Source organism: Camellia sinensis, chromosome 12, assembly GCF_055761805.1.
Source record: "Camellia sinensis isolate YWXY chromosome 12, ASM5576180v1, whole genome shotgun sequence".
Classification (NCBI taxonomy): Eukaryota; Viridiplantae; Streptophyta; class Magnoliopsida; order Ericales; family Theaceae; genus Camellia; species Camellia sinensis.
In genome coordinates, this window is record NC_138972.1 from 160,292,900 (window position 1) to 160,317,977 (window position 25,078).

Below are 25,078 nucleotides of genomic sequence, written 5' to 3' on the forward strand. Positions count from 1 at the left end.
TTTTATTTTGGGGGAATTTAGGAAACCCTGACTCGTGCCTAAGGCCACGTGTCCGTCATCACCAAAGTTGTCTCGGCTCAACAACTTGGGTACGAGAGGGGAAGGTCATGCAATGAGCACCCCCGCTCGACCGATCAAAGGTCGGCCTGTACTAAGCATGATATTTTGTTTTTGAAAACATATGTGCTCTTATTCCTGTTATTAACCTAGAATTACTATGTGATGCACACAGCATACAAGTATAGACTAGATCACCTAAGTTAGAACAAAACATTGCATGTTCATTTGTGAAAATGGTTTGAAGTTTTCCACTCGCAAGTAGGCTAAATTCGGGATTCGATGAATTGTTCCAATTCAAGTAATCCAACCTTCACCCACAGGCATTCAGGCAGTTATATCAAATAAGCAGTTAGCCTCATGGCAAGCATGCTTTCATGGTAATCAATAACACACATGTAGTATGCTAAAGCGAAAATACTCACAGTGTACGCTAAGCCAAAACTAGTTAGAAATCATGCATGATCCTAGTTCATGTTAAGATGGCTAATGCAACACATGCGAAATGCAGCTAAGATAGGCTCGGCTATTCTGGAGTGGCATGTGAAATGCAACTTGGTACATGTATTCAAATAAGAATTGAAATACAATGCAGCTTGTATGATGCGCTGAGCCCAATGCATGCAAAACAGATAAATGGATGCACACATGCAAGCATAAGGTATGCTAAATGAAATATGCCCTAAAACTAACCATCGTAAACGGTTAAGTAAAAGGGAGAAAGAAATGGGGGTTGGAAGACATGCATCACACACATGCACGCTTATTACAACAATTAACTACTTATTATAAGCCAACTAATTAACTAATCCTAGTTAACTAATTATTACAAAACAAGCTAATTAACTAACAAATTAACTAACTAGCTATTACAACACAAATAAGCAGTTAAACGCATTAACTACTTAACGTACAGAACCAAAGCATAAACTAGCTAAGGAAAGCAGTAAAACAAGGCCCTCAGAGGGAGAAGAGTGCATGCATGCCCGGTCGCCTCGTTCGGAAATCCGTCGCGATGCCCCAACTTGCCTCTGTTTTCAATTGATTTTAGATCACTGCACCAAGCTCCAGAAAGCTTAAACTCCACCGTGGGAACCTGTGGGAGGGTGGCCGACCAGTTGTTGATGTCTGCAGCCATTGGCCGACTACTTTTTGTTGTTGCAGGGCAGAAAAAGTGGTCGGCCAGCTAGTTTTTTTGGCTGGCCGACCAGTTATTGCTGCATTTTTCCAATTTGCCGCAACAGAGAGCAAGAAAGGGTATGACAATGTATTTGCAAGATATGTGTGCACAACCACCCTCCCTATCATTTCATAAGCTCAAGGGAGTGTGTTTCTCGACCCTCGGGCCACCAATTGCGCATTTCAATGCATGATGGCCGAGAGGTGAAGTTGCACAATTCAATATGAAATGAATGCACAAGGAAACACATAAGGCCTAGAACTCTATCATGTGTGATCAAGAGCGTCGGCGACCGAGAATTGAGGCACGTTTAATCACTTCAAGTATGAAACGTCCATCGTTTCCCGTGTTTGAACTAACCCCTATTCCAAACACAATGCAACACATAACATGGCATGCACAATGCTATGTAACATGGAGTATGCAAAAATGCAATGCAACACAAGCATGCAAATATGCCATATGACTTAAACATGCAAACGTGGAATGCAACATGAACAACCTAACAAGGCTAATGGCATGCACAATGCACAATGCTAATGCATGCATACTCAATGCAAGACAACATAAGCATGCAACAATATGAACAACAACTAGCATGCACAATGCAAATGAACATAGCATACCCAAATGCAATGAACAATATGGCATACTCAATGCAATGACTATCATGGCATACTCAATGCAATATGATCATGGCATACACAATGCAAATCAAGAGCATGGCATACGCAATGCAAACAATAACATAACATGCACGATGCGATGTAACATGGCATACACAATGCTCAATGGACTTAAACCAAAATGGACAGACCTCAGCCCTACCCAAATCGGTGGCCATAACACCAAAACAAAGGCACAAAATACAAAGCATGCATGCACATGCATTGGCCAACCAAGTAGGCCTAAGAGCACAACCCTCAAGAAGGCTCAAGGAGTGATAAATGTAGAAGTGTAACAACACTAAATGCACTGAAATTAAGTAAGAAATGATGCCAAATCATTCAAACAAAGCAAGCATAGAATGCAAAGGTCCTTAAAGCATTAAGCTAGTAAAGAGGACTTCAAAGAAGGCATGCAATACATGGCACAAGTGCATGAACCAAACATGGACAGAGCTGAAATAGGTCAAGACAATGACCAAAATATGCTAAGATAAAGGCTCAAAGGTCGGGGCATGCAAGCATACAAGCTAGGCCATGAGCAAGGCAATAATGTACAACCCTCTTAAGCACTTAAATCATGAAAGAAGTGGGAACATAATCATCTACATGCTCTGAAATGAAGTATTAAATGATGCCAAATCATCTAAATAACACAAATAAAGCATGCTATGGTACCCAAAACTTGAAGCTAGCATAGGCACGTACACTATAGCTATGCAAAACATGAAGCATATAGCAAGGGAAACCCAAAACAGTCCTAGAACATGTCAAGATGAGTCTAAAACATGCATGGAAGGAGGCCAAAATATGCTAGCATGAAGGGCATAAGGCATGATGCATACAAGGCAAATAAGGTGAATTACACTACACCTAGTAAGACCAAGCATGGGATGACTTAACCAACAAAAATTAGAGTTATATCATGGCAAAATAACCCCAAAAATACATTGAAATGATGGCTCGCAAGCTAAGGCATGAAGGCATACGCAGTGATCCATGTTAAGGCATAAAGGGACAAACCCTCAAACGCATTGAGTGAGTGATAAATGCAAGTGCATGAGCATGAAACATGGACTGAAATCACATATGAAATGATGCCAAATCATTCAAATAGGCCAAGTAAAGCATGCTAGTGGACTTGACACACAAAGCTAACAAGCTAGAATGCACCATAGCTATACAAAGCATGGCATGCATGACCAAAATAATACAAATCAGAGCTAAAGCAAGTTAAAACATGGGCAAAAGCTTCTTGAAGTTAAGCCAAAAGTGTAATAACCCGACCATCGTACATGTTTTCTGGTATACTTTCAGTCCCCCATTCTGTGCATTTATATGCTTATTGTGAAATTTCGTATGAAGTGAAGTTTAATTGAGTGAATCTTATGAATATAGATTCATATCTGTTTAGTAGGAGAAAAATATGTTGCAATTATAATGTTTGGATCAGAAATTGACAGCCTTAGAGGCTTGGTAATTTGAAATTGATTTTATATTTAAGATCAGCGTGATTTTTAGGTTAATAATATGATTTTCTGTGAAATTTTGATTTGGAATGATTAAACTGATTGATTTTCGTCTTATTCACCTTATATATATATATATATATATCAATGCTCTTTAAACATTTGACTTAGAGCCTTATTCAAAGACCTCCTGAGAGAGAGGGAGAGTTAGAAAAGAAAAGAATTTGAGAGGAAAAGGCAAAGTTCTTCAAGGAAGAAATTGGGAAAAATTGAGAGGGTATCTAGAGATTGGGGCTCCAGGTGAGTTTAAACCACCTAGTTCAACCCCTTTTCTTGATTTGGAGTAGGAATTCCTTAGTATTGTGTAACCTAGGGTTGTAATGGAGATCTTGTATGTGTATGTTGGATAATTAGTATGATACTCTTATCAATTGGTTATTTTGACTCAACTTGAACTATCTGGTGGGAAATTACATCTTATTTATTCAATTATCAAGCTTGAACTCATCCATGTGGACAAATAGTTATGTGTGTGTGTGTGTGTGTGTGTGTGTGTGTGTGTGTGGAAGTTGGAATCTCATGGAATTGAGTTATGAGTTTTCAGGATTGAGAATCCAATTTATATTTAGATTGATATATGATTGTAAGTTCTATTTACATGATTTTTGGACCTATTTGAAGCCTTGTAAACACTTACAAAAAATTAGGTTTTTGTTGGAAATTTCAGACTGAAACTGGGCAGAATCGCCGCACGTGCGGGGGTCATGGCTGCACGTGCGAGAGCACTGCCGCACGTGCAGGGAAATGTAGGATTTTGGGTCTTTAGCTAATAGAAAAAAGGCATGTGCGGGGCTTCACTGCCGCACGTGTGGGGCTCACAGCCGCACGTGCAGCCCATGCTGTAAAATATCATCTGCTTCGTTTTACATGCTCAACCCTCCGATATTTTTGAAATCTGTATTTGAGGCCTTTTTGATGTTTGTAAATTCATTCGAAGTGAAGCGAAGCGAGTCCAAAAATGACTTACTAAGGAAAAAGAACTAATTTATAAGTTGTGCATGTGTGCAGGTCACAATCTGGGAGGAACAAGCGCTCTGCCACCGCACTGTGAGTAATAGTACTGCAGTAGTACGTTTTGCTTACCGTTAATAGTTAATATTAACGTTCTATTGTTATCCGTGAGTTAACTTTATTAATTTAAAGTGATCAAATGGAACATATGTGCATCATGGAATAATGATATCTTTGCGTGTCTGGAACCATTCTGTTTTGGCAACGATGGGCCCGAGGCCATTATGATGAGAATTGTTCTATTCCTATTAATTGTGCTTAGTGATATATGTGCCTTCTGTTACTAGTTATCATTAATATTCTGTTATATGCAAAACAACTATGTCGACTTGTCATAAATCATGGGAAATTGTATGTGTGCTAATCTCTAGTGGTATTCTCATGAATTTGGGATTATTCTGTTTTGCTAATAATGGGTCGGAGGCCGTTCTGTACTATCTGTGGGCCAGAGGCCAATTTGTTGATATCTAGGCCAGAGGCCATTCTGTATAATTTGTTAGGCCAGAGGCCGCTCTGTATAATCTATTGGGCCTAAGGCTATTCTGGGTGATGCCGGGCTTGAAGCCACTCTGTACAAAGATTCGGCCCAAGGCTGTTCTGGAAATATTTACAGGAAAAGATCAACCATGTGACCTCTATTCTTATATACATTGTAATTCAAGTTTATTCATTAAGTTGTTTATGTACTATTATTCACTGAGCCTCGCTCACCTTGTGTTATGTCTGTCTTTGTAGGCAATGGAGGTCGGTCTTAGTCCAGCTTTGGTCGCTTCTTTTTGGTCAAGCAGTGTGAAGAAGCTCATGTGTTCTCTGGCGTTTCCTTAGTGACCCCTAGTTTGGTCTTTAACCTTTTAATTGGTGGTGTATACCCTTTCTTATCAACATTTTTGTTGTAAGCCCACATGCGAGGCTAGTTCTGTGCGTATGTCCATATATGTTATTGTGTGACTGCAAATATTTGCTTCTCGTATATCTGTCCACCATTTTTGGAACTGTTTAATGGCACATTGAGATCCTGGCATATAGGTATGAGCTCGATGGATGTTTATATATGTTATTTTATGTTATTAAGTGCTTCCGTTCAGGCCCCATATATTGTATGTATCGAATTAACTGTCCGTTTCTGAAGTAGTCATACCCAAACTTTTAGGGGCGGGTTTGGGGCATGACAAAAAGCATGCTAGAATGACATGTTAAAGCATGATGCATGTTAGGCTAACTCAAGGAATTGAACTACAAGTGCACGGAGCATGCAAAGGCCAACCAAACCAAACCTTAACAGAGGTATGACATGGCAAAACATCACCAAAAACATGCTGAGATGGACTCAAATGAAACTAGAATGACATGCTACTTCATGAAGCATACAAAAGCTAGTTTATGAGATTTACACTACAAGTGTATAAACCATGCATGGAGTGACAAAGCCAAGCAAAAATAGTGGTATGCCTCAGCAAAATAATCCCAAATACAAGCTAAGATATGGCCAACATAAACTTAACAAACATGCTCACATATGAGGCATTCAAGACAAGTATTGAAGACACAAGGAGAGGGGATGACCCTCTCCTATTTAGAACCTCAAAACCACCTTTCCACCGCTAAAAATCCTCTGAATTTCAGTGGTAGAAAGGTTAAAACAAGATGGTTCCAAAGCTCAAAAAAAAGGCACAAAAGAAAGGCCAAACAAGGCCTAAGAGAGGGTAAACAACCCCAAATACAAAAGTGACCTTAAAAAAATATCTTAAGCACCAAAATTCAGAACTTTTCTCAGTAGGAAGTTAGTCTTAAAATAGCATGCGAAAGGGTCCAAAAGCTTAAGCAAAAATAGGAGATTTAAGGGTTAGAAACTCACCCTTGAAGACCACCTTTAAAGCTGCAACTCCAGCAGGTTTTTCAAGCTTAAACCAACCTAAGAACACCAAAACCAGCTCCTTAGCACCTCAGCAACAAAAGGATGGTGTTTGAGTGTATGTTTGTGTGCAAAAATGAGACAAAATAACACTTTAAGGCACAAAACAAGAGCAAAAGAGAGATATAGATACAAGTGTGTATGTATAACTCAAACCACAAATTTTTGAACCTGAAGGAGGGAGGGGGAGCCTTCCTCTTATAGAGAGCAAAAGCACAAGCTTCTTGAAGAAGTTAAGGCTCAAGGCCGTCCCTCCATACACGTGTATGGAGGATGGTTTTTGTGCTTTCCAGCTGTGCCAGCTGGCCAAAAATATCTCCAAAAAGGTGACAAAAAGCAACCAACCACTTGAAGTGGTCGGCTAGCTACTTTAAGAGGTCGGCTGACCACTTTAAGTGGTCTCCTAAAAACGAAACTGGTCGGCCATGGTGGGAGAAGGTCAGCAGCATGAAAACAAGCAAATGGTGTGGTGGTCGACCACTTTCGATGGTCCAAAGACCAGGGAGACCAGTTGTCAGACCAAAAAACTGGCTGGCAGGAAGGAAACTGGTTTACGGGAAGAGAAACTGTTCTCCCACTCTTGTACCATCTTCCAAATAAGGAAAACAAGGTTTGTACCAAAAACAAACCAAAACGGATGCAAGACGAAAGTTCAGGAGGCAAAGCGTGCAGCTGCGAGCCTTGAAAACTAGCTGACAAGCACCAAAAGTGGTTTACGACCACAAAAGTGGTCTCCCAAACCACAGTGGCCCTCTAGGCCAAGGAAACAAGGTGTGGTTCAAAAACCACGCCAAACAGAAAACGTTAAGCGGTCCCGAGATAAGGCGCACGGCCAAAGGCTTTGAAAATTGAAAATTAGTCTCCAAATGGGAAAAGTGGCCTACGACCACGAAAAGTGGTTTACGACCACAAGAAGGGGTTTACAAGACCTCTCCTTCCCTCAAGCAAGGAAAACAAGGCTTGGTCCACGAACCGAGTCGAAGCACAAAGAGTTCAAAGGCCCGAAGGCAAGGCACTCGACCAAAACTCCGAAACCTTGAAACGAGCACAACATGCACAATCACCGAGCGCTCAATCGATAACATCTGAGTCTTAAGGTTAGTCAAAAATGGGGTGTCTACAACAGCCCATAATTATTATTTTATCTGACAACCACGTCCGTGACTGCATCACAGGTACACAAAGTCACGTGTACTCAGGATTGCATGAAATGAATAAGATAAAATAATATCATGGGTATCACTTCTTCCACAGTGCCCCAACATCTCAATTATCGTCACCATGTCATCTCTTTTGCATGTCTATAAATAGCGTTACCCCTAGTATGATGTTTGTTCAAGTCATAACAATAGTAATATATCTTCAATTACTATTATTATTAATTTTTGTATTTTATGAACAATGTCTTCAAGAGGTGCAAGAAGTTCACGCCGTCAAAGAAATCCAAAAGTGTGGCTACTACCTCCATTTACTTATGACTATAAGAGCGAAAAGTACTCGAGTTCGAAGGATTATTATGCTGGTATTCGAGCAGAATGGGTGTTCAGGGTAACGGAGTAAGAAGGATTGTTTAATGATCTACGTAACTTTGGGGCACCGGTACCTCATTGTTGTTCATTGACCATGGCTAGACGAAATGTGAGTGACTATGAAAAAGCAGTTACCAGAATTAAGAAGGAGAACAACAGAATATTGATGCGGAGATGTCAACATTTCATGCTTCAGCTAGCCACCGAAATGACAAAAGCAAGCAACAGAGAATTGACAGTGAATGAGCGAAAAAATGTCTTAAACAATGAAAAATATCTCTCTGACTACTACATATCAGATGAGGAATGAGAAATCAAATACCTTTATCTTTCTTATATGTTTGTATGTTGTGTCGTATCTTCATTATTGGAGTGTAAGATAATGTTTTTCATCTAGCTTACGGATGTATTTCAACTATTTGTTATATGAACCTGAAGTTTATGAAATCACTACATTTATAAGTACACATGTCAAGATTCGTTATGAAGTTCTCTTCCTATTGATAACTCATATATAAGCATTGCAAAGCCATTACAATGAATGGAAACGTTTGGTCATACATGCAACCAAGTTCATTCAGTACCATCATTATATTCCACTTCAATAATGCATAAAATCATGAAAGCCTAGTTTAATGAGAGTTCTTCAAAATAACAATAACGAAGAGAAAGTAAAGGTAATTGTTATTTGTAGAATTACAAGAACTATTCAAAAACTATTGAAATTTCTTCCTTCATTGATAAGTCGTGGATAAGCATTACAAATCCATTACAAGATAAATGGTTTGGTCATTCATCCAAACAATTTCATTCATTATCATCATCATCTGACATCTCAATATTAGATTCATACATAGCATCCATGCTCCAGGTGAAGTACTAGTGCGCATCATCCATTAACCCATCTTCGGCACACTCATTTGCAGTCTTCATTAGTTTGGGCCTTTGCAAACGTTGGGTCATGCGATTAACTTCGTCGCAGATACAATGCAATGCCCTTTGCAACAACTGTGGAGTGTCAATTGGCATACGCATGGCTAACCGGTGAGAAAATTTAATATTAACTTCACGACATAGCTCAACGAGAATGTTTGCTCGAGTTATGCGAAATTCCCACTCTGCTCTCATGGTATTGACGGCAGCATGTGAGTAACGCAAATTTGGATTTAATGGGTATTGAAATTCATCTCCATCTGCAACCCAATGGAGACCCATTGCTGAATATAGATCAACCATTGTATATCTCATGATGATATCACTCAATATAGCTATAAAACTTTTGTAGTGGTATGATGCAATATTTATACCACATATACACAGTTGTTGTAACATGCACAAATTCAAAATGGAGACGAACACAAGTATTCATGTCTTATAAACTCTAAACTCACATGCCGACAATGAAGTACTGATACTTTAGGAAGTTCACATGGTAGCTGTATGATTCAAATTATTGTAAACAACTATGCATCAGAATTGTCACGTCAACCTTTATGACCTGAACAACTATGCATCAACTTTATAGGAGTTGTCATTTCGACTTTTATTGACTACTCAATGCATATCTGAAGGTTTTAAGCAAAGTTCAAATCCGCTTAGAAATTTAATTTCACTTTTCGGCTTACAAATATAATTCAATTTATTTTGCCTTGACAATATATTTAATTTCACTTTTCACCTTTACATATTTAATTTAATTTAATTGGAAAAATTTAACCAATTTAATTTGAAGTTAACTATGTATTGATTTAAGTCGGTGTTGTTCTTATCTGCATACTAGGCTACCTTTTATCTGTAACACTTTCAAGTTCTATACATCAAAAAACACATTCATTCTAACTCTACTACAAATTAATCTTCAATACATTATAACTCTATAATATTTTCTCTTCAAGGTTTATGAATCTATTTGAAGCTGCATAGGGTGGCTTTTTAAACACTAAGGGTCTAATTATTTTTTTGTTTTGTTTTGACACGCCCTCATCCCATTATGAATTGCAAAATTTCACATGGGCACAGTAGCTATGGTACGACCCCTTGCTTTGTTTCATACAGTGAGTAGTCTTGTCAAAGTCGGCGCAGTGATACGTCCAACATTTCTCAGTGATGCAGTGACTTTAACAGACGTAATAAATTATATGCTTTGTTTTTTCCTCGGATGCTATGTGACTTTGTGTAGCGATGCAGTGATGCATGTGACTTTTTTCCTCAGATGCAGTGATGCATGTGACTTTGTGCAGTGATGCAGTGATGCATGTGACTTTTTGACTTTGTAAATTATATACTTTGTGACTTTTTTCCTTACATGCAGTGATGCATGTGACTTTGTGCAGCGTGACTTAGATGCTTTGTTTTTTCCTCACATTTCAGAACTCATCTAAGTCACATTAATACGACCACATGGCAATAGTGTTGACAAACAACTATATAAAGGACTGAAGGAGTTATGGTAAACACACAACCTTTCCACTCAGTTCGCCCTAGGAAACTATCATTCATCTATTGAGAAAAAATCAAATGGAGTATAGATTCATGGCAGGGGGTAGGAATCACAAAGGTGAGAGTTCACCATGAGGAAGAGGAACGGGAAGGGAACTCGCAGGGGGTAGGAACTTCAAAAGAGGTGAGAGTTCACGTCGAGGAAGAGGAACGGGAAGGAGGAGTGGTGATGCTGAAGATGAAACACCATTTGCTTTGTTAGATGCCACTTGTGCTTATCATGATAGGTTTGGGAAGCGACATTTTGTCATGCCCAAGTACTATCGAGATCTATGTGGTTTTGTGGAGGATCCATCTGATAATCAAACACGATATGGTCTAGTAGACTCTAGACTTCTGAAGTGGCCCGCACTATTTATAGAGCGAGTGCAAATGGAAAGATTATGTCGGGAAAATCGACTGAAAGTGTCGAAAGCACGTTCAGTTGAGATCCAAAAGGAAGATCTAGATAATGTTGATCGACTATGTGAAAGAATTCGACGTGAGATTTCTCAAATGCACCATAGATCAGCCCACGATATGAAACTATCTATACTTAAGTCGGATGCCAAGAAGAACGGAACAGCACCAAATGCTGCGCCTATCAAGGTTATCAAGGAGGATCCTGTACTTCTCTCTGACCCTGAGCTCTCAGATTGTTTGGACTCTGAGATTGTCGATTTGAGCATGGATTAGGCGTCTATCTATCTACTCAATTATATTAGGTTATCCATAATTATGTGTTGTGTATGTTAAAATAACTCTTTCGACAATGAGTTTGTGAAAGGTTTGTCTAATATTTGTCTATGTAACTGTTAAGTATTGTACTTGTCGCTTTATTTTATGTATTGTGTTGTGTTAAATGTTTCCACAAATTATTTTTTTGGGATACTTATGTTTGAACCAGCTATAGCGTTCTAAAGTGTTATAAGTGTTATAGTCATACCTTTATTTTGTTTTCCTGTTCATAGTAGTAATTAGCAAATTAGATACTTTGTATATGCGGTGTGAAGTTTTATTTAAATATTTCTTGGCAACAAATATTTAAGGAAACAACAAATATTTAGTTTCAAAATTCAGCGAAAGTAGGCTTAGTTTGGGAATTAAATTAGTATAGGGGCTTAGTTTGGGAAAAGCCCCGACAAAATCTCTCTGAAACTGTGCAAAATGTTCTCTGGGGAGGGTGCGTGTCTCGAGGCCATTATTTTCTTTTTCTTTTTTAATTTTTAATTTTTAATTTTTAATTTTTAATTTGTTGTTTTTATTTTTGTCCATCATCGATCTTTTTTAAATTATATTTGAATTATATAACAAAATAAAATTTTAATTTAAAAATTTATATTTAAATAAAAACTTAAAAAATATCAAGTAAATTAAGCAAATATTTAATTTACATTTTATCATATTTTTTTAAAACATTTATATTTTTAAAGTCATTAGCGGTGATCATTGATTCAATGGTAAAATCTTAGTCTAATAATCTTTGATATGATGTTTATGCTTGCTTGTTTGTGGTTTTATTTTTATTTTTTTTATACCACATCATTACTGCTTAAACCAGAACTCTAGTTTTAGAGCTCTTAATCACTACTCTTTAGACAATTCATGCTGTTTATTTTTAAAAAAAAATTATGTATAAATTATTTATGTAAATATCAAATTGATCTGATAATCGTACATATAATTTTATCATTTTTTGAAAAAAATAATGGATGCGAAACATAATTTCAAAATTATATAATTTATTTTTAAATATTAAAATAATAAAATTTGGTAGCTAAGATTGTTTATCAATATGATATTTTATATGAATAATTTATCTATAGAGATCTATAAGATGACTGAGTGAATTATAGAATGTGGGTTGAAGAGAAATCAATCATAATAATAATAATAATAATAATAATCAACAGTTGTGGATTGCTTTCAGTTTAAAAGTGTGGTTACGAACCACGCTTTCTTTTAAAACCAAATTTTCTTTAAAAGCGTGGTTATAAACCACGCTTTCTTTACAAAATAGTTTTTTTTAAAAGCGTGGTTAAACCACGCTTTCTTTAAAAAACAAATTTCTTTAAAAGCGTGGTTTCTAACCATGCTTTCTTAATTAAAAGCGTGATTTGTAACCATGCTTTTATGATTTTATTCATTTTTTGCGCCTGGGCCAGAAACATGGTAAAAGCGTGTTTTGGAATAACGCTTCAGCTTATTTTGGGAAATTCGGCCAAACTAGGCTTAGTTTGGGAAATAGGTTAGTAGTTTGGCTTATTTTGGGAAATGGCCCTTAGCCCTCAGCACCAAATATTCATAATCGCATACACCACTTAGCTTCTCACACGTTTTTAGCAATGTTGTTCCTACTTTTTTCCTCCTGTTATTCTTCAGTGCAATTCTTTAGTTATTGCTTCTTACAAATAAAAATATAAAATAAAATAAATTTTTTTTGTAAACAATAATAAATAGGAGTTTTTTTTTCCCACCAAACTCAACTAATTATAAAATTTATGATAAATTACCCTTTTACTAGTCTGACTCAAATTTCATTTGATACTTGTAGTTGTTGGAAAATGGCTTTGGAAGTTTTTGAAATTCCTTATTTTTTTACTAACTTTGAGCATTAATTAAGGTGGGATCCAAGCATTATTTTTAACATTTCTCATTGGATTCATGTTTAATGCCGCGTCGTGAATAAAACGTGTATTTAGTTGCTCAAAACCATTTCCGGATGAATGAGAATTCAACGCTCATTTTCGGGTTCGTAAAAATATATTTTGGTGGGTTTACTACACATTTGTGATATATGCTTGTTCCACATTGGAAAGGCTTGAGATTTTAAATGGGTTTATATACCTTAGCTTGGGATACTTGGGAAGGGCCCCAAGGGGTACCCAAATTTGTGGATGGGTGAAATGGGCTAGACCCTTTGGACCCAAAACAAAAACCCCGCGTGACGTTCGTCTAGTCGGGCTTGGGCTTGGGTGTATAGTGCAAGGTTGGGTTGGGTTTGTCCGGCTCAATACTTATCTTTTGGGCCAAAAACTTTTGTAATTTATTTTTTATTTTTAATTTTGGTTTCAAAATTCAAAATAAATTGGTTCAGAATTTTTTTTCACCCAAACAGGTCCCTAACAGGTTCATAGCAACCAAACAGATTCAGAAGGGTCAAAAATAGGTTCACACCTGTTGAATTCAACTGTTTAGCTGTTCAAACAGATTGGTACTTGTTCAATCTGTCTGAACAGGTTTTTCACCTGTTCGAACAGCCACCTTTCCTCATATAAAAAGCCAGCCTTCCAGTAATTCAGAACAGACATTTTAGTGAAGTGGGCTAGAACCTTTGGACCCAAAACAAAAACCACATGTGCGCGTCGTCGTCGCCGCCGCCGCTGTCGTCCGTCCGGTCAGGCGGGTGGACTGGGCTTGGGCGCAGGTGCGTGGTGTGAGGTTAGATTGGGCTTGTCCGGCCCAATACTTATCTTTTTGGCCAAAAACTTTTGTAATTTATTTTTTATTTTTAATTTTGGTTTCAAAATTCAAAATAAATTGGTCCGGAATTTTTTCTTCACCCAAATAGGTCCCTAATAGGCTCATACCACCCAAACAGGTTCAAAAGGGTCAAAAACAGGTTCACACCTATTGAATTCAACTATTTATCTGTTCAAACAGATTGGTACCTGTTCAATCTATCCGAACAGGTTTTCCACCTGTTCGAACAGCCACCTTTCCTCCTATAAAAAGCCAGCCTTCCAGCAATTCAGAACAGGCATTTTTCCCTCAGATTTTCGTTTCGCTTCTCCCCTTTCTGTCTTTCTATTTTTTGCATTTATGCTGTATTTAATTTTAGGAAAAGAAAAAGAGCGTTTCAACAAAGTTTTGGTTCGCCAGACTTGATTTTATAGTGCTGTAAAATCAAGTGTTAATCGTTGCATCTTGGGAAGTAGGCGCCGGTAAAACTCGAAGCACCGGAGCGAAGGCGAAATCTACTTTAAGGAGATTGTGTCCAACACAAGTCTCGACATTAATTTCTGTAAGCATTTAATTCAAAAAATAATTTATATAATTATTTTTCCTAAATTATTTATTTTATTGTTTTTTTTTGTACATTTAATTTACACACACCATCCATTGTGGGTGCTAACAATCTTAAAGTAGATTTCTATTTTTTAATTTATTTGTGTAAGACAGATAAACATTTTGTTTCGGGAAATTAAATAGTAGTCATATACTGTTTAATTTCTTAAATAGTAGTAATATACTATTTATCATTGAAATTTTGTTACAAAATATTATTCTATTTATTTTGTGTGTAAATTCTTTTCTGTATAAATTTGTGATTTGTGTGTTATTTTTATTTTGTCAGAATTATGACAACTGAAATTAACAGTACTGAGACTGTTATTACGCCAATCCCCACACCTGTTGTGCCAGTGATGACTCCGACAGTACCGGTAAATCATAGGAAGAAGCCAGAAAAATTCAATGGCAATGATTTTAAAAGATGGCAACAAAAAATGATGTTTTATCTTACCACATTGAATTTGGCTCGCTTCACTCATGAAAAAGCTCCAAAATTATACCCTGTGTAGGAATTATATCCTCAACAGGTTGGACAATACGCTGTACAATGTGTATAGTGTCAAAAACACTGCTAAAGAACTGTGGGAATCTCTAGATCATAAGTATAAAACAGAGGATGCTAGTACAAAGAAATTTGTTGTCGGCCGTTTTCTGGATTTTAAAATGATAGATTCCAAGACGGTTATTAGCCAGGTTCAAGATCTCCAATTAATTCTTCATAACATACATGTGGAAGGGATGGTTCTCAGTGAATCTTTCCAAGTAGCGGCAATCATTGAAAAATTGCCACCATCCTGGAAAGAATTCAAGAATTATCTAAAGCATAAGCACAAGGAGAGGAAATTGGAGGAACTAATTGTGTGACTCAGAATTGAGGAGGACAACCGTGGTTCCTACAAGAAGTCAGGAAACCATGTCATGCAGGCTAAAGCAAATGTTATGGAACATAAACAAGGGTCAAAGTTCAACAACAAAAAACGGAAGCATGATGACAATGGTCCCAAACAAGGATTCACTAGTAAGATTAATAAAGGGATCAACAACGGGTTCAACAAGAGGTTCAAAGGCAAGTGTTTTGTGTGTGGCAAAGATGGACATCGTGCTAAGGACTGTCACGTTTGCAAGGATAGAGGAAGTTCGAAGAAAAATCCAGCACAAGCCAACATAGCCGAAGATTTTTATCTTTCCAATGGAGTGGCAGACATCAATCTTGCTGCAATAGTCTCTGAAGCAAATTTTGTGGGCAATCCCAAGGAATGGTAGGTGGATACTGGAGCAACCCGCCATATCTGTACAGATAAGAAGATGTTCACTACCTACAAAGTGGTGGAAAGTAGGGAACAACTTTTGTAACGCCCCCAAAATATAATACAACAATACATTCCATAAGATCTATGAACATAATAAAATGATCTACTTCATTCATCAGAGTTTCTATTATAAAAGGGAATTACATGCATTATACATTCATAAACATTCATTCTGAATCTACAGCATGTAGTTCAAATTAACGATAACAAAATAAATGCCCTATGGGCTTACATCTTTCCAAGATATCACTTGGTTACAACCAAAGAAAGAGTCCTAAGCTCTATACAAGTTAAGCCCTTGGCTTAAATAAACATTTAAGCACAAATATAACAAAAATGGAGCCTTCAGCCCTCAATCCTCCCAAGCTATGTCCTTGGAGGTGGCATGTCACCAGCACCTGAAAATATTTTCCCGAGTAGGGTGAGCCAAAGCCCAGTAGAGATAAACTAACACAGCATATGAGGTTTAACTAAGATAGAAGTGTCAAATAAATGTTTCATAATCATGATTAACTTACATTCTTTCCTTGACCATTCAATATAGGTGACCATATCTCAATCCATTTCCATTCATTCATTTATGGTAAATCCATTAACCAAGTTCATTATTATCCAGTCAACCAAAATGAGACTACAACTCAGTGGTTCACAATTCAATACATTCATCACTCCAACACTTCTATTTTGCCATTTTACGGAACTCTCATCCGAGGGAACCGGCATTCATATATATATACAAGATTTCGAGACTTTCACCGTAGACACTTCGGCCAACCTAATTTTAAATGGAGTCCATCCTCTATCTCCTCCCAAATAGTGGAGTACATCCCATTTCTTCTCTTAAACAATTATACATATACAATGTATTAAAATATTGTCATATACAATGACCATCCACAACACATATTCAATGTCCCAATCATACCGTCATATTCAATGACACAATTTAAATCATAGGTTTCAATTTACCTAATGCTCATGTAATTTCTACAACAATCATAGCCATCTTCCACCGATAGCCCAAAACAGATATTTCTAGACAGATACACAGTCTTTAAACAGATAATTTATCAAATTTCCATAGGTGAGTGATTTAACAAATCCAACTATACCATTCATTCACATATCTTTCCAATTTCACATTTCCCATATCAACATCATTATTTATACAATTTGGTTATCCAACTCAAATTAGGACAAATTTTCCCTTTTTTCAAATATCAACCCAACAGCTAAATTTCACCATTTTAACACTAGAGAATCTCATATACAAGCTCCATAGTCATTTTGTAAAAACATGGAAAACCCCTCTTTCAATTTTGAATTTAAACCCTAACTTTACTCAAATCCTCCCAAATCCCACCATTTATACAAAACAACAAATACCTAGGTTAAAAACCATATTAAGGTGTAAAATGTCCCTACCTCAAAGAAAGAAGACGAGCCAAGCAAGGATGGAACTTCAAAAGTAACGAAACCAACTTCTACTCGGATCAAAGTGGAGAGCTTGAGGAGTTCTACCTTTTTAAAGAAGCCACAAGGGTGTAAAGATCAAAAGATCTAGGTCAAAATGTAGAGAAAATATGAGTTTTAGAGAGAGAAACTCTCAACTTTAGGGTTTTGGGTGAAAAGATATGAAAAAGTGATGTAAAAAGTTCTTTTCACGATCTGATATATGCGCAGTCCGCTTGAGCGGACAGTTTGATGCTCGAGCGTCAGACACAAACTTTTGTTTCGTTTGAGCGTAAGAAGAGGCCCGCTCGAGCGTAGAACACACACCTCCAGAACTTTTGTAGACAATAGACCAGCTGTAACGACCCCATCACGTATAATGATTAGTACTTGATTAATTAAGAGGATTTGAAATTCAATTGCCGAGTATGATAATTTAATTTGGGATTTATGAGAATTGTGGGATCTGACTCGTATATGATTCTATTAAAGATTTATTTTGGAATTAGAAATTAAGGGTCCAAATGGCTTAAGGAAATGAAATTAAGAAGTTGAATCAATTTACTCTTAACTATGGACCCATTTGGGAGTTTAATTAAATATTCGTTTCAGTTTAGTAAAACTGAGATTCGATTAATTAGATCCTAATTGGAGTTAATCAAGTTAATTAAATTATGAAGATTGAGAATTATAATTATTATGAATTAAATTTATTTAATGGGTATCTAATTTGAACACGTAATTTAATTGACGAAAATTTGGAATCTAATCAGAAGTTGAAGGCCTAGATGATTTAAGAAAACAAAATTGAGAATGATAAAAATCTGATTCAGATTGATGAATTTAGCTATGATTGATTGAGACTTATTTGAAGTCAATTAGATTAATTGAGCTATGTAGAAATTTATCGGTCACGATCAAGTATGGTTAATTGTGGTTTAATTAAATTAAAGCGTAATTGGTGTGCCAAACTAATCCTAATTAATTAAGTTGATGCGCAATTAGTAAATTAAGTTAATTCTAAATAATTACATAATTAAGGAGAAGAGTTAGGGCAATGGTTCAAAATATAGAATTCTTTTGCTAGAGGGTGCGTTTGGCTACATGCGAGGAAGGAGAGAATGAGTGCTCAATTTGTTGTTGGCAGGAACTATGAATTGAAAAACACTATAAGGAAGGAGGGAGAGAGAGAACCATACGGTGAGAGAGGAAGAAAGGTTCTGGAGAAGTGAAGTCAAGAAAGGAGAAGGAAGACATGATGAATAAAGAAGAAGAGGGTTTTGTGGGATACTAAAATTGAAGTCAAAATTGTGGAAAAATCATTCTAAGGTAAGAAATCTCATCCTCTTCATTCTATTGTTTAAATAATGTAGATATAAATTGATTTAAGGTGAATTTTGAGGGAATTAAAAATAAAGCTTTGTTGATCAATTATAAATTGTTAAGATTTGGGTTTGCATGTAAAATCAAATTAGGACCAAGAATATAAACTATGATTTCTTAAATTTGTTAAACTTGGGTTCAATTTCATATAAATAGAAGAAGTTAGCAAGATGATGAATTCATGTAGTTATGTTCAATTTATGGAAATCAATTTAGAAATTAATTATTTTGCATTTAATTTTTGTAATCTTGCATGAATTGGGCCTTATTTCTACATGCATGTAATTTGGAAGAATTAAAGAATGAATATGGGTTTTGATTTTAATTATTAACCCATGCATGTAATATAATCTAAGAGTTTGACTCAAATTAAACATATTTTGGAACATCTATGACTATGAATTAAATTGAGGTTAAAATAAATTGAGTTAAGCTTGAGATTAAGGAAATGAGTTTGGGAAAATTTATCAAGTAAGTTTAATTTGTGTTATTCCTCATGAATTTGGACTTCATCATTACATGCATCAATGAATCTTTGAGAAAGTTGGAGAATTAATTTCATGTTTGGGTACGAGGAGAGCAAGTTTTGGAAAATTAATTGTTTTGATTTGATTTTATAGTATTTTTTTTTAATACATGAGTTTTAAGGGAATTGAGTCATTCAAGGTCATGTTTTGAAGAGACAAAGGAAATGTTTTAAGAAAATCAAGTTTATGGAAATTTGGAATTAATCCTAAAGTTTTGATCTTATAATTAGATTTTTATTTAATCCATGCATGTGATGTAATTTAAGAATTTTATTCAATTTAGATACATTTTAGAACACCCATGATTATAAGTTAAGCATTTGGTTAAAAATTGAGTTAAGTTGATTTTGTTATTAATAGTAAAATTGGATCTATTTGTACTACACACATCATGGAATTTCAAGAGGTTGGGAAGTCTAATTTATATTTTAGAATTGTGGGTTAATATAAAGAAGATGAATTAAAACTAAATTTGGGCACATGATCTTGAATGAATGTTTTCTAATTGAAAGTGTTTACTAAATCATATAATGATTCTCCATTTTTGTGTACCAAAAGTACATGTTTAGAGGCTTTGAATACCAAATTTGAACTTCTATTGCAATTTTGGAATTTCAAAATTTACGTTGTCCGCTGGAGCGAGGAAATCTCGCTCGAGCGTGAAAATCGAGCTCCCAGCAGTTTTTCAAATTTTACAGTCCGCTCGAGCGACCAAAGTGGCGCTCGAGCGAAGACTCCCTTTTCAGCATATTTTGGAAAGTTGCATTTAGTTCACATTTTTATTCTCATCTCTTTTCAAAGCATTCTAGACATGATTTATGACTCAATAAAGATTAATAAGCTACCAATCAACATAAATTAGTTAGTTAAAGAATGAATCATTGATCTAGTGATAATTATTTAAGAAGCCAAGTAAAAGATCAGTCTATTTGGAAAAGAAGGGCTTAGTAATGAAAGAATATGTGAAATAAGAACCCAGTTTATTTGAATGAGAAAGAATAAGCGTAATAGAACTTCGGACTATTTAGACGGAAAAAGACTAGAAAAGTCAAGTTTGATCAAAGGAGTGATATTGTATTTCAATGTGTATATGTTATGTACTTGTGTAGGTCACGCGCCATTATCTGCCTGATTTATCTGATATGTCCAGTCCATCTGATTTGCTTCTGCGACTATCTGTGAGTAATAACTTTGTAAAATTATGTTCAATGTTAAATATTTTCTGAACATTATGATATGAAATGATTAGTTTCTGAAATGCTACACTATGTTTGAAATGAATGAATGATTGTCCAAGATTCTAAAATGCATTCGTGGCTAGGAATGGCAACGGGGCGGGGTGAGGCGGGGCCGGGGATCACCCTCCCCGTCCCCGATCCCCTATGGCAGAACTTCCCCCCGTCCCCGTCCCCGTCCCCGACGGGGAACCAACTGCCACCCCCACCCCCGCCCCCTAACGGGGATCGGGTTTCCCCGACCCCGAAAATCCCCGGCCAAAAAAACAACATCAACAGAATATTTGGGCTCAAATACAACATCAACAACATCAAAAAAAAAATCAACAACATCTCAACATCAACAGATCATTAACAACAGAGAACAAATCAACTACACAAAAAAAAAAAAAAAAAAAAATGATAGAATAAGACAGATCTGAGAGAGAGATGGCCACGGCAGAGGCAAATCTGCAGATCGAGCAAATTTGCAGCGGTGAAGAGCTACTGAGGGACGACGGCCACGGCAGAGGCAACGGCGTCGGCAGATCGAGTCGACGAATGAGGTAGGGGCGCCGGAAGAGGCAACGGTGTCGGCAGAGGGAAGAAAGAGAGAGAGAGAGAGAGAGAGAGAAGGACGATCGGAAGAGTGAGGTGAGGGTGAGACAGAAGAAAGAGTGAGAGAAGAGAAGAGAGAGAGAGTCTGTAAGAGAGGGTTGTAGATCTATAAACAATGAACATATATATAATATAATATTATAGATAGGAGCTGTAAGTTTACAGATATATAATATATAATATTATTGTTTACAGCCTGTAACCAAACCAAACCAAACATACTTATATATATATATATAAACTATAATATATAAATCGAGGGATAACCGGGGTGGGGGGCGGGGCCGGGGCCGGGGATGAAATATATATCACCGTCCCCGGCCCGAATATCACCGGGGATTTGTTTTTAAATACCATCCCCGACCCGTCGGGGGTATTTTTCGAGGAAAAACCACTCTTATCGGGGACGGGGGGTCGGGTCCCCATCAGGTCGGGTTGAAATTGCCATCCCTATTCGTGGCATCCTTAGCAGCATATGATATGCGTCCCTTTATGGGTCATCAGGTCCCTTTATGGGTCATCGGGTCCCTTCATGGGTCATCGGGTCCTTTTTTGGGTCATCGGAAACGTCTCTGTGCACATGAGTCATCGGAATGCCTTCAAGGCCGTCCCTTCATGGGTCATCGGATTTGTTAACGCTAATGGATGTACCACGTATGATTATATGCAAAATCTGAATATGAAAATGATTATGAATATGTATATGAATCTGTTTCTAATTTGGAATCTGAATATGCATAAGAATCTGATTTCTGACTCTGTGATGGACGTTATTCATTAAAACCCTTTACTCTGTTATTATTCACTGGGCTCTAGCTCACTGTATTATTTATGTATGTAGGTGATCAGGAGCATGACCAGGCTTAGAGGCATCTGCCTAGAATCTGTTTTTGTCAGCCAGCCTATGTGCCTCCCGTGGAGGTTCCGAATATGTCAAGTGATTATGGCCATATGATTTAAAGTTTAAGTTTTGTTTCATGTTTGGTTGAACAAGTCTTGCGTATTTTGTAAATAGGGCTAGGTCCCTTTTTTTCTAATCTGTATATATATAATGACTTAACAATGATGTGTGTATATGTATATAAATAGTTCAAAATTTTTCTGTCTCATATAAGTCTGCACAGCTCAACGGACGTTGTATATGGTTATTTGTTTCCGCTAGCCCCTAATATTATGTTAATCTGTCTCAGAGGCCTTCGGTAATCCTAGGATTACTGGCCGGTTACAATACTAAACCTATAGGGGCGGGTTTGGGTCGTGACACCAACCGCTCGAGCTCAAGAAGGGACGCTCGAGCACTCACTAGCTCGAGCGTAAAAAATGCCGCTCGAGCGTGAAAGACACTCCTCCAACACTTTTGCAGACGTGTAAAGTACTAAAGGTTTGCAACTCTCACTCGAGCGAAGGACCAAAATTTACATATCCCGCTCGAGCACAATAGTGGCCGCTCGAGCGAAAGACCAAAAATCTAGGCAACATAAGGTTTGAAAACTAAGTAACCCACCTATTCCAAACACACCCACAACACCCAAAGACCAATTTCAAAGGTATACAAGGGAAGAAGGAGATACACAACAATACAAATGCACTAAACGCGAGTCCGAAACATCACAATAGTCGAGTCAAAACTGGGATTGCTATAGCTTTTTATGAGAAACTCCCCCACTCCAACTGTAAAAGGACAAGGAAAGATTGTGCTGAAAATGACCTCGGGAAAAGAGCTCACTCTTAACAATGTACTCCATGTGCCAGAGATTTGCAAGAATTTGATTTCTGGATCATTGTTGATCAAGAATGGGTTTAAATTAGTCTTTGAATATGATAAGGTTGTACTCTACAAGAGTAGAATGTATGTGGGACGAGGTTATATGAGTGACTGGCTTTTTAAGCTCAATGTAATAACTGTTGTACCTAATTTGGTTTTTAATAATAAGAACACATCTTTTGTTTATATTGTTGAGTCTTTTTTCTCATGGCATGGTAGATTAGGATATGTTAATTTTAATTCTTTGCGCATACTTGTTGCTTTAGAATGTTTACCAAACTTAAAAAAATTGATCATAATCATAAATGTGAGATTTGTGTTGAGGCAAAACTCACTAAGGCATCATTTAATAAAGTAGAAAGAAGTACTGAACCTCTAAGTTTAATTCATACAGATATCTGTGATTTAAAATTTGTTCAAACTAGAGGAGGAAAGAAGTACTTTATTACTTTTATTGATGATTGTATTCGATATTGCTATGTTTACTTATTGAGAAGTAAAGATGAAGTCGTAGAAGCTTTTAGGCAATATAAACTTGAGGTTGAAAATCAACTTGACAAAACTATAAAGATAGTAAGGAGTGATAGAGGTGGTGAGTATGATGCACCATTTGAAGAATTTTGTTCTGAACATGGTATCATTCACCAAACCACTGCACCCTATTTTCCTCAGTCAAATGGAATTGTTGAAAGAAAGAATCGAACTCTTAAAGAGATGATGAATGTCCTGTTGATTAGTTCTGGGTTACCTCAGAACTTGTGGGGGGAGGCGATTTTGTTTGCTAACTTTATCCTTAACAGGGTGCCCCACAAGAAACTCAATCAAACACCTTATCTATTATGGAAAAGTCGACAACCTACTTATAATTATCTCAAAGTGTGGGGGTGTTTGGCCAAGGTGGCAGTTCCTAGTCCCAAAACGACTAAGATAGGATCAAATACCGTTGATTGTGTGTTCATTGGTTATGCTAATAATAGTAATGTATATAGATTTTTAGTTCATAGATCGGAAAATCCGAATATGCATGTAAACACTATTATTGAGTCAAGAAATGCGTCGTTTTTTGAACATATTTTTCCTAGTAAGGAAATTGAAGAGAAAAGTTCAAATAAAAGAACTTTTGATACTGCTGTGGGTAACAGTGAAGACCACAATGATAATGAATCAGATGAACCTACACGTAGCAAGAGGGCTAGGATCTCTAAATCATTTGGTCTAGATTTTCTGACATATCTGTTAGAAAATGAGCCTCAAAACTTCAAGAAAGTAATGTCAAGTCCTGAAGCTCTATTGTGGAGAGAGGCTGTGAATAGTGAAAGTGAATCAATACTTAAATCAATACTGCAAAATCATACTTGGGAACTAGTAGATTTTCCACTAGGGTGTAAACCTTTTGGATATAAGTGGATATTCAAGAGAAAAATGAAAGTAGATGGTTCAATAGATAAATACAAGGCTAGGCTTGTTGTTAAGGGATACAGGTAGAAGAAAGGCCTTGATTATTTTGACACCTATTCACCAGTGACAAGAATAACATCCATTCGTATGTTGATTGCGATTGTAGCTTTGTATAATTTGGAAATACATCAAATGGATGTTAAAATAGTTTTTTTGAATGGCGAGTTAGATGAGGAAATCTATATGGAACAACCAGAAGGGTTTCAAGTTCCTGGCCAAGAGAAAAAGGTTTGTAAACTTGTCAAATCCTTTTATGGATTAAAACAAGCCCCAAAACAATGGCATGAAAAATTTTATCACGCTATGCTTTCAGATGGTTTTAAGATAAATGAATGTGACAAATGTGTCTGTGTTAAAAGCACAGACAAAGGCTATGTCATAGTTTGTCTTTATGTAGATGGCATGCTCATTATTGGAAGCAATAATGACATAATTAAATCCACAAAGAAAATGTTGAACAAAAAGTTGACATGAAAGATCTGGGAGTAGCAGATGTAATTCTAGGAATAAAAATTACTAGAACATCTGAAAGATATGCTTTATCTCAGTCTCACTATGTTGAGAAGGTTTTGGAGAAATTTGGAAAGCACGACAATCGTCCTGCTAAAACATTTGTTGACATTAGTCTTCATTTGTCAAAAAATACAGGTGCAAGAATATCACAATTAGAATACTCTCGGATAATCGAAAGCTTGATGTACTTAATGAATTGCACTAGGCCAGATATAGCTTATGCTGTAAGCAAATTGAGTAGGTACACAAGTAATCTAGGGTTCGATCATTGGAAAGCGATAATTAGAGTACTTAGGTATCTAAGAGATACCCAGAATTATGACCTTCATTATACCAAATATCCAGCAATACTCGAGGGGTACAGTGATGCAAATTGGATATCGGATACTAAAGACTCTAAATC

The 25,078-nt window shown here is 36.6% G+C and overlaps 1 long non-coding RNA gene across 1 annotated transcript; it reads left to right on the forward strand.

The window, feature by feature from the left end:
- The first annotated feature begins 18,388 nt into the window (after window positions 1-18,388).
- LOC114262894 (uncharacterized) lies at window positions 18,389-22,890 on the forward strand. The gene is made up of 2 exons (XR_014345952.1): window positions 18,389-18,526; window positions 21,781-22,890. It is a non-coding gene; the product is annotated as an uncharacterized LOC114262894 (long non-coding RNA).
- The last annotated feature ends 2,188 nt before the right edge of the window (window positions 22,891-25,078 follow it).